Consider the following 13409-nt stretch of genomic DNA (forward strand, 5'->3'; position numbering starts at 1 on the left):
TAGCTCAAAGGACTGGAGTGCATACTTTGCATGTGGAACCAACACCCTTGACCCAGTGTGGCCAAACAATGAAAACAAACATAAATATAAATATCTAAATTTCATGAATGATCAGAATATAACTATACAAATAATAGATGTGAAATACCAATAACTCTATTAAGTTGATAAGTTTAGTAAAGTCTACATAGTGAGAATGTGGGAATACAAGAATGAGCAAGTGGCCTGGATGGAGAACAAGAAGTTACTTTTTTGTTTTGTTTTGTTTTGTGTTTTTGGGTCACACCTGGCAGTGCTCAGGGGTTATTCCTGGCTCTATGCTCAGAAATCGCTCCTGGCAGGCTCAGGGGACCATATGGTATGCAGGGGTTTGAATCACCTTCCTTCTGCATGCAAGGCAAATGCCCCACCTCCATGCTATCTCTCCGGCCCCTCTTTTTTGTTTCATAAGGTCACACCTGGTGGTGCTCAGGGATTACTCCTGACTTTGCATCTAGTGATCACTCCTGACAAGGCTTGAGAGGCCATATCAGGTGCTGGGATAGGAACTGGTCAGCCTCTTTGGCTTTCTAGAAGTCATTATCAACACAAAAATTCCCCCCACAATATCATTCTAAAAAATTATCATAATGAATCACTGAACAAGTATGAAGAGATCCATTGAAATGATATATTGTTCTTTCATTCAGGCAGGTGTGGTTTACAATAATTTTCATATTTTTGTTTTATACTTGCAATGCTACTTCCCCTCACCCCCCAGAGTTTCAGTAACCCACCACCAACTATCCCAGGATCCCTCTCCAGGCCCCTCTTGTTGTCATCATCCTACATCTCTGTGCTGTTGGCACCATCTCACAGCCTCTTTCCACTCAGCATTGTTTTGTCCCTTGCTTTGTTTCTTTATATTCCATATCTGAGCAAGGTCATTCAGTGATTGTCTTTTTCCTTCTGATTCATTTCATTTTGCACAATACCCATCCACTCCATCTAGATTGTAGCAAACTGCATGATTTCACCTTTTTCTCATAGCTAAATTGTATTCCATTGTGTATCTATATATTACAGTTTTATTCATTCTATTGTCGGGCATTTGGGTTGTTTCTAGGTCTTGTCTATTGTGAACCATGTTGTGTGAACATAGGTGGGCATATCTCCCTGTGGAGTAAATATTTCAATGTCTTGGGGTAGAGGCTCAAGAAGTCACTTAGTCATATGGAAGGTCTATTCTTATTTTTCTGAAGTCACTTTTCATGAAGGTCACTTTTTCATGAGGTCCATGCCACTTTCCATGAAGGCAATTCTGCTTGTGGTGAAGAAGGGTTTTATTTTCACACCCCATACACCATTTTATTTTATTTGTTTGTTTGGAGGCCACACCCAGTAGTGTTCAGGGGTGGCTCCTGATTCTTCATTCAGAAATCACTCCTGGTAGACTCGGGTGATATTATAGGATGCTGGGGATAGAACCTTGGTTGGCCTCATGCAAGGCAAGTGCCTTACTCACTATACTACCTTTTCAGCTCCTGTTTTCAGTCTTTTTTTTTTTTTTTTTTTTTTTTTTTAGTTTTTGGACCACACCCGGCAGTGCTCAGGGGTTATTCCTGACTCTATGCTCAGAAATCACTACTGGCAGGCTCGGGGGACCATATGGGATCCGGGATTCGATCCACCAACCTTCTGCATGCAAGGCAAATGCCTTATCTCCATGCTATCTCTCCGGCCTCTGCTTTCAGTTTTTTTAATGAGGCCCATGCTCACTGGTGGGAAATGATATCTCATTGTATTTGTTTTGCAATCCTCCAATAACCAGTGACAATACCACTTTTCAAGGAAGTGTCTTTAGCTCCTCTACCCATTTTTGATGTAGTTACATTTTCATTGTTTAGTTTTAGTCGATCAATCTTGGAAATTAAATATTTGATATATGATTTGCAAATATTTTTCCCTCTCAGTTGCAGCCTCAATATTTCTAATTTTTAAATTGTGAAGGGATTTTATCTTCAGTGATAAGTTGCTACTCATACGACTCAATTGAACCATGTCACCTTTTTTCCACTTATATCATTTCTACTTCTCTCCCCATTTTCATCATTTGAGATCACATTGTTTCTAGCACAATCTGCAATTTTTAAACAATTCTGTGAATGTGTCCTAAAGCAAGGACACCCTATTTGTAACAATAGTGTATTTATTTGTCAAAACTAGGAAATTAATAGTCACAATAATTGTCATTTTAACTAAATCTTTTCTCATTCCATCCAATGTATCACCAAATACTATAGTTTCTACCTTTCAGGTTTGCCTTAAGCCTAGCTCTTCTCTCTCCCGTGTCTTACAATGACCTGACGCTCAATCAGTTCTTGGTTGGCACAGGGCAGTAGCCTCTCTCCCAGTCCCAGACCTTGGCACTCACCTTTCTATATTAAGTCTCTAAGGATTTGACTTCTCTTGGATCAGCATTCATTTGGAGCATGAGCATTTTAATCTGGCTAATTTCTCCTAGCATTTATATTCAGGTTCATCCATGTTATAGCTTGTGCCAACTTCTTTCCTTTTCATGCTTGAAAAATATTTCATTATATATAGTATATGGGCAGTTGGGATGCTTTTTGGGATTTATAAATTCTCAGTGAGAAAATCTATTTCAGGAAATTGCTTTTACTTCCTTTGGATATGACTCAGAAGTATAGATTAGATTTGACCATTTGAGGAATCTGATTATGCATGTTTTATGTTTGTTTATTTATATTTATTTTTGGTGGATTTTGGGTCATACTCAGTGGCGCTTAGGGGTTATTCCTGGCTCTGCACTCAGAAATGCTTTCTGGCAGACTTGGGGACCATACAGGAGACTGGGGATCGAACCCAGGCTCCAAATCAATTGTGTGCAAGGCAAACGCCCTACTGCTGTCCTATTGCTCCAACCCTATGCATGTGTTTTTTAACTTCATTAAGTGCCATCTTATATGTGAGAAGAATGATTTGAGGGTCAGGAGAAATTTTGGTCTCTGCAAAAATGCTTTCAAACTGTTTTCTGCTCGTGTTGTTCCAATTTACACCACCGCCATCTGTCTAAACACATTAGCTGTGAGCACTTCAATGCCAGTCACACTAACACTGGTAATTTTCATGAAAAACAAGTATATCTAAAAATACATAAATATATGACTATAAGTTGCCACAAATGATCATTTTATTTATCTACTAGTAAATAGTAAATGGAAAGAAGCAGTAATATTTGTTTTTGAGCCCTTTCCTGGAGTAAATCTTAACTCTGGAGTGGACTTTATACGTTGTTTTTTCTTTTAGAACAAGTGTTAGTTCAGCACTAGCTTGTGTTTTCCTCTGAAAATCAGATTGACCTGCAGCATAGTATCACTTGTATTTGTGCATGTCTCTGCAACCTTTCTGGAGTCACTGTTTCTAAAAAGACATATAAACAAGCCTGGATTTTATTTGGACATTTCAGGGCTTCCGTACCAGGAGCCCTTCTTTGCTTTTCCTGCCTCCTGCTCCTTCTCATGGCTCAACAAGTTGGTGTATTCAGGAAGGCTGCACATTCCCTGTGCCAGATTGTTCTGTGGGCTAGTTAGAGATTCTGCTCAGATGGAAGTGGTGGCGTTCCACAGGATCAGCTGCCAACGTACAGGTGTGCAGGTGTGAGATCAGTGCCAGACCCCTCGTTTGTGTGGACTGGTGTAGTTGTCCTTTTTCTTAGAAAGAATTGCTTCTGGGGGACAGATGAGGTCAATGCCATTGAGAGAACTCCCCACTGTGCAGTCAGGAGACCTACAAGGCCTCAGTTTCCCCTTGTGCTCACTCTCTTGGTTATGATGAGGAACCTTGTGTGAAAGCAGAGAGAAGATGGCCATGTGGGAAGCAGGCACAGGCGAGCAGACTCCTAGAAAGCTTCCACATGTCTGATTTAGGGAGTGGGTTGTTGGTGTGTTTTCAGGTTGTCAATTTAGCTCATTCGTATCACAGGGGGTGTGCTATCAACACTTATGTGTGAGAATTTTCTGGGCTACTTGATGTTAAAGAAAGTTTCTGTATCCCAACACTAGAAGAGGGAGTCAAGGTGGAACCTCAGAAGGGATTCAGAAACCCCTGAGGGAGAAGCCTGGCTCTGGGATGAATAGGACTTCTGCTACAACACTTGCACCTAGTGTTCTTCTTAGGGTGCCTCCACATCCTGCTGAAGTGCCTACAAACTAGAGACAGGAAAAAGACTTTCTTGGGGGACTCAGATTAGAAGAGTGAGTCAGATCTGAATTAGCGAGGAGAGTACCCAGGGTTTTGGGGTCCCTTCCCTGATTGGCTTTTTCGAGCCAAGTGGCATGACCTCTTCATGCCTGGCAATGGAATCTCCTTGCCCGGAAAGTACATCCCTCACCCTGGTCCCAACCTGCGTGCTGGTCCAAGAGACGAGGTGGAATCTGGTTAGAGATTTCCCTAGTGCCCTACGTACCAGCCTACAATGTTCACTGACCCTGCAGGGCAGGATCTGGGGATGACACCAGAGAAGGGGCAGCATGGCCACCTCAGCACCCACTCTGTGGAGTAAGGGATTACAAGTGGAGTATGGGGCCAGGCACCCTCTCAGGTCTCTGTGCCATCTTTTGCCTTGAGTCCTGTGTCCCCTCCTGTCAGATGAAGTGAAGAGCCTTATCACTTTAGAGATTGACTATCACTGGGTTTCGCTGACAATGCTTAGGTAAGTCTGTATAGTCTGTGTCCATTCTGTGAGCAGAGAGATTACCTGTCCATACTGTGTTCACTGTGTGAGTGGAGCGGGACTTCCACTCTGAGCGAAGAGGGGAGTTTCTAGAAGGACGCCTGTTAGATTCAGTGTCTCATGGGTCCTCGGCACCATTGTGTCCTTTGTGAGTTGTGAGGCGCATTCATTTTTCTGACTGTGAGAGAAAGGAATGGTTTGCAGGCCACAGGTGTGGCCCAGTAGCAACCTTGTGTGCTTATGGTTCCCAACACCACAAAAATAAGCAAGTGGAAATTGCAGCGTGGTTTGCAAAAGGTTCAAGGTTCAAGGCTTCTAGTCTTGTGAGGCCTTAAAGCATCCTGTGGGTTTGAGTCATCGCCCACATGATTACAGGTTCATTGCCTTCAGCCAAGATCAGGATCCCTCTCCGCACCCATTGCCTCAGGATCAAGTGGAAAAACTTGGTGGGTAAAGAAATGCAGTGGGGTTCAGACAGTGAGGAACTCATAGAAGAAAGATAGGCTTTAAAAATAGTTAATATTTAATACGATTACAAGCATGTTTGTAGTTCAGTTTCAGTTATAAAAAAGAACAACCTTCTTCATCAGTGCAACCTTCACAGCACCAATACCCCCATCTCTCTCCTCCCCCAATCCCTGCCTGCCTTTGAGACAGGCATTCTATTTCTCGCACTCATTAGCATTGTCATGAAAGTTGTTAGTGTAGTTATTTCTCTAACTGCACTCACCAATCTTTGTGGTAAGCTTCATATCATGGGTTGGTTCTTCCAGCGCTCATCTCTATTGTCTCTGGGTATTATTACATTAATGTCTTTTATTTTTCTTAAATCCCACATATGAGTGAGACTATTCTGTGCTTATTTCTCTCCCTCTGACTTATTTCACTCAACATTATAGACTCCACATCCATCCATGTATAAGCAAATTTCATGACTTTGTTTTTTCTAACAGCTGCATAGTATTCTATTATATAGATGTACCACAGTTTCTTTAGCCTCTCATCTATTGTTGGGCATCTGAGTTGTTTCTAGATTCTGGCTATTGTAAATAGCACTGCAGAAGATAGACTCTTGTAATGGGACTATTTTGACAAACATATACCTTTTCTGGGAACTTGAATGTCATCTGTCACTGGACCCAAGGATGGGAATACAAGAAGCCAAGTGGACAGATGGTATGTTTGTGTGTGTATCTCTATGATTCTGCATCAGTGTCTAGTAGTTCAACATCTGGGCCTTATGTAGAAATGCATCAGGAACCACTGAGTGGCAGCTCCCCTTCCCCTCCACAGAACTCTTGGTCTCATCACTCAGCATCATTTCAGGAGGGAAGCAAGAGATCTGCAACCCGATGCCTTGCCAGTGTTCTACAGTTGGAGAAACTGAGTCAGGATCCAGGAAGCTGGGACTTCATGGCATTTGTGGGGATGAGTTGTGAAGGAGCTGGGTCTAGGCTTGAGTTTTCTGGTCCAGGTCTCTCAAACCTTCCAGCAGGTGGCAGTGATGGCACTGACTTGTCACACTCGCTTTTCTCTGGGCCCAGGAAGTTTGCTTCTCAATGGCTGTTTCTCTCCTCTTCCTTTTCTTTCATCTCCCACTCTCCCGCACCCACTCTCACTGTTTGCTCAGGTCTTCAGGATGGGTGTTTGAGACACTTTCTTCTATGACAGCTTTTCTGTACTCAGCTGTCCTGCACCTATGCAGTTCTCTGTGCCCTTGGCCTGAGCTCCCAGCTCTGGTGTGCAAAAGCAGTCCCTCCCCTCCCCTCCTCTCCCCACCATGAGCTGTTACCAACATGAGTTCAGATGTTTGCCTCTTGAAAACCTTTACTTGAGAGACAAGGATGATCTTGGATAAACTGGGTTTATTCAACTAGTTGATAGACTTGACCCCCCTCAAACTGTTTTACTCCCTGGTTGGGTTTAGGGGTCTTTATAATGGTGATTGAAAAAGCATATTCGAAGAAAAATGTGTAGAGGTTTCAGGGAGAGAGACAGAGTCTGGCTGCTGCCTATGGTTTAATGAATCCCAGGGATGATTGTTTGTTCTTTGCAAAACCACATCCACCTTCAGGAATCTTCTTCCTCCATCTGAAACCAGACCGAGTTCAACATTAAAGAGATATTGTGTGACATCATCTCTTCTTTGGCTTAGGAGACAGGGTAGGAGGGCAGAGGGCCCTGTAAAATGAGAGTCTCTTAGGAATCTGTGGAGAAAGATGGTGTCACTGAGGGTCAGTCCCTCTGAGTAATGCTTGATGCAGAGAGGGCAGCTGGGTAGTCTTCCTGTGCTGAATTCAGACATAAGGTGGGGGTATGTCTATTTTTGAGGAGAGACTCTGATTTTTTTTCTTTTTTTGGTCTTTGGGCCACACCCTGTGATGCTCAGGGTTACTCCTGGCTATGCACTCAGAAATTGCTCCTGGCTTGGGGGACCATATATGACACCGGGGGATCGAACCACGCTCTGTCCTAGGCTAGTGTGGGCAAAGCAGATGCCTTAATGCTTGTGCCACCGATCTGGATCCGAGACTCTTATTTTTTAACAATAAGAACTCATTCCGAGTCATTTCTCTGCTGTAGAACAAAGCCTTGCAGGGTGCCTGGCAGGTTCCACGAAGCTGCACATCATCTGCATACTGCAGGAAGGAGTCTTCTTCTAGCCCCTCTCAGGGGACAAGGGTTTAGCCCAAGTGAGGCTTAAAGTGGACGTAGCACACTGACCAAGAGTTTTAGAGCCTTCTTTGTGCACACACTCAGCCCAGCTGCCTGTTCATCTTCTGGGCTCCTTAGGAAGTCCCCATGCTCAGCAAGACCCCAGGCCTTGGAGCTGATCTTGGTAGGATTTAGAGATTTAAAAAGGTAAAAGACTCTCTATGTTGTCCAGCCAACATGGTGGTGGCTAGACAGTGATGGGCATGGAGCCAGTGAGCTACAGAATTGTGGGTGCCCCGACCTCAGGGGGACACCAGTCAAAATGTGGGTTACTCTTCTCGGAGGGAGTGTATGTGCACACAGAACAAATAGTAGACACAGAGACAGACAGACAAAGACAGACACACACAGAGCAAATAACAGATACAGAGACAGAAAAGACTGGGAGAAGGATTCCAATTCCAATTCCAATTCTCTTTATTGAAGCACAAGGCCCAGCTTAAATACTTTTTGCTGGGCATGATTCTGCACATATGCATGCAGATATAGCATAGATACATTGAACAGGCAGGAATACCTAGATAACAGGGCTCATCGCGGGTGGGTGAGAATGTGCAGATAACGGGAACTTCAGATAAGTTAGACTTAGTTTCCCAGGGTTAAAATTCTATGGTCATATTGTCTCTATGCAAGCCTTAAATGGTTACTTCTCAGGGCTCCCTGATTTTAGCAAAGTTCTCTGCTTGTTACAAGGGCCCCCGGCCCAGAGTGGCCCTCCCTTCCCAGCCCAAGTGTGCCTTTCTTCACTGTGTGCCCCTTGTGCTCCTGGACACTAGGTGGCACCACATCCCTGTGCTGAAATCTGTACCTCTGTTAATTCTGGTTTTGCCTGGACCACACCACAGACACTGCTGCCCAGCAAGGTGCTGAGGGCTGGATCAGATACAAAAGTGGCTGTTCAGTTAACAGAGAAGAGGCTGCAGAAAAGGCTTCTGACATTGTAGTGAAAGAATCACTGGACCAGATGTACACAGCCAGAGGAGAGAGAGGTCAAGGGAAGTTGTAAATAGACTAGGACATTTGATATTTTCGGATGGAGTTTGCTGGGCAAGGAAGGGCATTCTAGGTAGCTACACAGTTGGCATAAAGATATGTGCAAAAAGAAAAGTTTAGAAGGTAGTAAGAGGTTGGTGTGATTTCTTCATTGAAAGGGTATTGGGGAAAAAATAATAGGAGCTGAACTTGTTGAGAAAAGCTGTTTGCATATTGATTGGACTGATTTAGCTGACTGAGATATAGTGGCTCCAGTAAGGTACTCCCTCCCTGGATTGAGTACACTTTCTACTAGAATAGCCCAGGCACCCAAGATTGCTCTGGCCATACCCTAGGTGTTGTGATTGATTGGAGAGATGAAGATAGCTTCAAAACTTGCCATTTGGCAAGTAGAAAGAATTCAAGGATGGGAGCTGCAAGTTCTGTTCACATCCTGTTCACTGTATACATGATCCTATCACCCACAAGGGCACCAGGTATGTGTAGTTACTGGCCGAATGACCAACCACCTGCCCAATCACACATTGGGGCTTATGTTATCAACTTGAATGCATGGGATCCTGGTTTGATCTCTGGCACATATGCCACTCCTGGGCACTATGGGTCTTGGTCACTCCCAAGCTCCTTTGAGTATAGACCTAGAGTCCCCTAGGGAGCACTGGATATAGCCATGATGGTCCCAGGACTGGAGTATCCAAAGTAGCTCTTGAATCCTAGTATTTAATTGTCTCACCCAGTTAATTAAGCATTATCAGACCCAGGTACTGCTTGGGAGTACCCTGCCCAAGAAAATGCAGCAGAAACTGGATATGGGGCAGCAGAAACCCATATGGATATGGATTAAATCATGAATACTTTTGAAGAGGTTAGAAAGTTTAGAAATTAGGGGGGCGGAGAGATAGCACAATGGCGTTTGCCTTGTAAGCAGCTGACGCAGGACCTAAGGTGGTTGGTTCAAATCCTGGCATCGCATATGGTCCCCCTTGCCTGCCAGGAGCTATTTCTGAGCAGATAGGCAAGAGTAACTCCTGAGCACCACCGGTATGGCCCCCAAAAAAACCAAAAATTAAAAATTAAAAAAAAAAAGAAATTAGGATAAGGCTGTGATTTTAAAATGTGCCTGTGCACATTCATAAAATGTATCTGTGGCAACACAGCCTCAATTGTGGGCTATTGTAGAAACTAGGAAGGGGGTACTGAGAGGAAGGGTGAGTTGCCTGTGGCCTTTTGAGAGTGACAGAAGCCACAGGCCTCAGTTCAATCAGGAGGTCGATACCCACTTAAAGAATAGACTGTTATAGATAATAGTGTATTGGAGCTGTGGAGTAAAGGTGACTTTGACAATAAAAGGGTCCCTTCCCCAAGTTGGACCAGCCAGGCTCTGTCTCACCATGCACTTGAATTAAGTTCCAAGAGGAGGGGCCAGGGCAGTTCTCAGACTGATCACCCTTGTTGGTTTTGTACCAGTACCCATAGTTTCTGCCTCTGCTTTTTGGGTTCTAGAATACCTCCCTGCTTAGTCAGTATGTTCAGTCGAAACCTTGGCAGTCTGAGGCTATCCTCTGCCTGGTCAGAACAAAAACTTCTGGTGGAAACATTCTGGGAAGTCCCCACACTTATAGTTCACTCACTGGGGACATGGGTACAGCTCTTGGTCAGACACTGGAGACATCTCACACCAGACCTGCCACTTCTCTAGCCGAGGGACCTGACCAACAAGATATTCCACAGCCTCTAGCAATCTCTGCTTCCTCAGCTATAAAACAGTAAATATTATGTAAGTCACCAGGAAGGTCAGACAATACTTGGCAGGTCCCTGGCCTGGGATGAGGTATGGGGAAAGCATTCTTGGGGACTTCTCCAAGACTGCATATACCCAACTTTCAACCATGACTCTCTTCTCGGTGAAGTGAAGTTTCTTTGTGTAGAAAGTCTTTACAGGACTGTACAGCCAAGATCAAGGAGAGCTCTCCATGCAGACTATAATATGACACACCTAAATTTTCCAGGCCTTTCAGGCACCTGACAATTTGCTGATATTTCTATGATTGGGAAAAATCAAACAGAGAGCATTTTAAGGCTTTTTATAACAGCCAGGCCTTTTGATGCTTTATCTTCTTGGCCATGTTAGTCTCTAAGGAAAACGATATCTCTTGGCAGTCAGGACCCACACTGTAAATAGGCTGACCTTCACTCCCAGAAACGTGGAAGGACAGGTCAGGTCTCAGCATCTGAGCAGCTGCCAGATGGAAAGGATTTTTCTTTTAAGCCCTTTGTCTTATTCTTTACCATCAAGTCATGGCAATACCAAAAGATTCCAGCATGTCCTATGGGTGCATCATGTAGGAATGTGTTGGTACCCTGCCTGTTCCAGGGGATAGGCTGACACTACCTTAGCCAAGAGAAACCACTTTAGTCAGAAGGTTTTGTGGCCATGAGGCCTCTCTCTCAGAGAAGCCGTAGAGGAACTTGCTGCCAGTTTGAGTGTGAGAAGACATCTTGGCTTTGTAACGAAGCTGTCTTGACCCTCTCACTGACATATTTTTGTTAGTGGGAGTTGAAAAGAAATGTGAGGCACCTTCTGTTGGGAGGCGGTGCTGTTGGCTTTTTCTTGGCATGGGGAAAACATACATAACTTGTGTTCTTTGTAGCTCTTCACGCAGTGGCTGAGCAGCTCTGGACTCTGGATCTATTGATCCGCTGCAATGTCATGTGCTCCAGCTGGTATGTTTTCTCCCCTCAGAGAATACTGAATGTTCCTCCAAACCCCAAAAGACCAAGTGGAATTCACTGTCTGCTTCTAACTCTTTCCTTAGTGCTCTGTTCCAGAATGGAAATGCTCTTTATGTAAGTTTTGCATTGTGAATTTAGTGAGATGGGGTAGTGTTTAAGGGTTGGGAAAAGTGATAGGTACTTTCATTGGGCTCTGAGGCCAAGGGTGGCAATTGGTGACTTCTGCTTCCTTTTCCCCCTGGTGTGAGACTTGCTTTTTAAATACAAAGAAGATAGGATTTGGTTCCCCAAAGTCTCTCTTGTCACTGGTTTTTCTGGACTAATATGCAAGTAGCCTTTCTTAGCAAGTTCAGCCTCCATATTTTTGACCATTTCAATGAAGAAGTTACACCAACCTCACACACTTTTTAAGCAATTTTTCTTCTTTTTCAGAAATCTTTAGACCAGCTATATAAAGCTGGGTGTACACCAGGGTGTGAGAGGTCTTGGGATCACTAGACTGCTGCCTGTTGGCCTGTGTTTGGAAATAGTGGAATAAAGTTGCTGCTCTCCCTGCTCTGCCTACTTGGGTTCTTTCTCCAGGGACTCCCTGGCCCAGGTCCTGCCAATGCTCTCTACTCCTCCTAGCATGGAGCTAGCTCCTAGGACTTGCTTCCATGTCTGGCACCAGCCATTTCTCTTTGTCAAGTTTGGGCCTCTCATTTTTCATCTGACACCGCCTTCCATGATTTAGTACAGCCTCCTGATCTACACTTCCCTGTGCAGTTGTTTATTTATTTATTTTTATGTTGGGAGTGTTTTTCTCCTTTTCTACCTTGGAAAGGCATTTGGGGTTGAGTCACATTCTCTGCTCTTCACCTTGGTTCAGTTGCTTGCCCTACTTCCTGTTTTCAGGTAGACCATGCTGTAACTGCCTTCTGAATATGGTCCCATTGTGTTGGATCCATAGTTATTGGATTTTTTTTCCTCTGTTGAAGGTTTCTTTTTTTTTTTTTTTTTTTTTTTTTTGGTTTTTTTTTTTTGTTTGTTTGTTTTTGGGCCACACCCGGCAGTGCTCAGGGGTTACTCCTGGCTGTCTGCTCAGAAATAGCTCCTGGCAGGCACGGGGGGACCATATGGGACACCGGGATTCGAACCAACCACCTTTGGTCCTGGATCGGCTGCTTGCAAGGCAAACGCCGCTGTGCTATCTCTCCGGGCCCTGAAGGTTTCTTTATAGAATGCAAGATCAAGGCTCCTGCCTCTTCATCTGTATTCTATGGGTCCTCTGGTTTATTTAGGATTGACAAAGGCCACTGTTTCACACTGACTATTTGCTATCATAGGTACTAACTGCTTGCTGTAAAGTGGGCTGATACAGAGAACCATGTGAGAATTAGTTGGTAGGTCAGTATTTAACCATTAGTATTGACTTAATTTATTCTTCCTGGGGTAGAGAAGTTGTATTTAGAATCTTATTAAAAGGTCTGCTTGAGGGGCCGGAGAGATAGCATGGAGGTAAAGCGTTTGCCTTTCATGCAGGAGGTCATCGGTTCGAATCCCGGCGTCCCATATGGTCCCCCATGCCTGCCAGGAGCAATTTCTGAGCCTGGAGCCAGGAATAACCCCTGAGCACTGCTGGGTGTGACCCAAAAAAAAAAAAAAAAAAAAAAGGTCTGCTTGAATAGCCTTTGTATGGACTGATTTATAGGCATTAGATGAGGAATAAGCTGTTATCTAAAATGACCAGAAAACAGAACTCTATATGCTGTAGGTGAAGTTTGCACAAAATTCCCTCTGACTGTAGAAATAGGAAAGTAGATGAATTCTAGTGGTTAAAAATGCTGGTATATCTAGGAAAGTTGGTATACACATGCTTTAATGGAGGGTCATCTGTTTGGATTAATGGTTAGAAGCCCCTTAAGAGTCAAAGGTTGATGAGGCAGGAGCATAGCAATTGTGCTATCTTTCTGTCTCAGGCATGTGTAGCTGCTCAAATAGATGACAGGAAGTGTGGCCAGAGAATCTAACAAATAGAAAGCCCTGTGTAGGGGAAGACCAGAAAAGCAGCAAAAGTTAAGCATACTGGTAGAACTAGACTTAGGTTGGCTTAAATATCTTTGGAGAGAAAAGCTGGAGAAAGGGTTGCAAAGAGAGTGAAAGCACAAGAATTTTGTCTTCACACAAAATGGACGGATAACACAGAATTATTTGGACAGGACTTGGCAGTATAGAGCAGGATTCTGAGAGTAGA

The 13409-nt window shown here is 44.0% G+C and overlaps 1 protein-coding gene across 3 annotated transcripts in view; it reads left to right on the forward strand.

Moving 5' to 3' along the window:
- The window catches only part of TRAK1 (trafficking kinesin protein 1), a 119121-nt gene that overhangs the window by 18788 nt on the left and 86924 nt on the right, over positions 1-13409 (forward strand). The gene's annotated exons all lie outside the window — the stretch shown is intronic.

Source organism: Suncus etruscus, chromosome 10 (genome assembly GCF_024139225.1).
Source record: "Suncus etruscus isolate mSunEtr1 chromosome 10, mSunEtr1.pri.cur, whole genome shotgun sequence".
NCBI lineage: Eukaryota > Metazoa > Chordata > Mammalia > Eulipotyphla > Soricidae > Suncus > Suncus etruscus.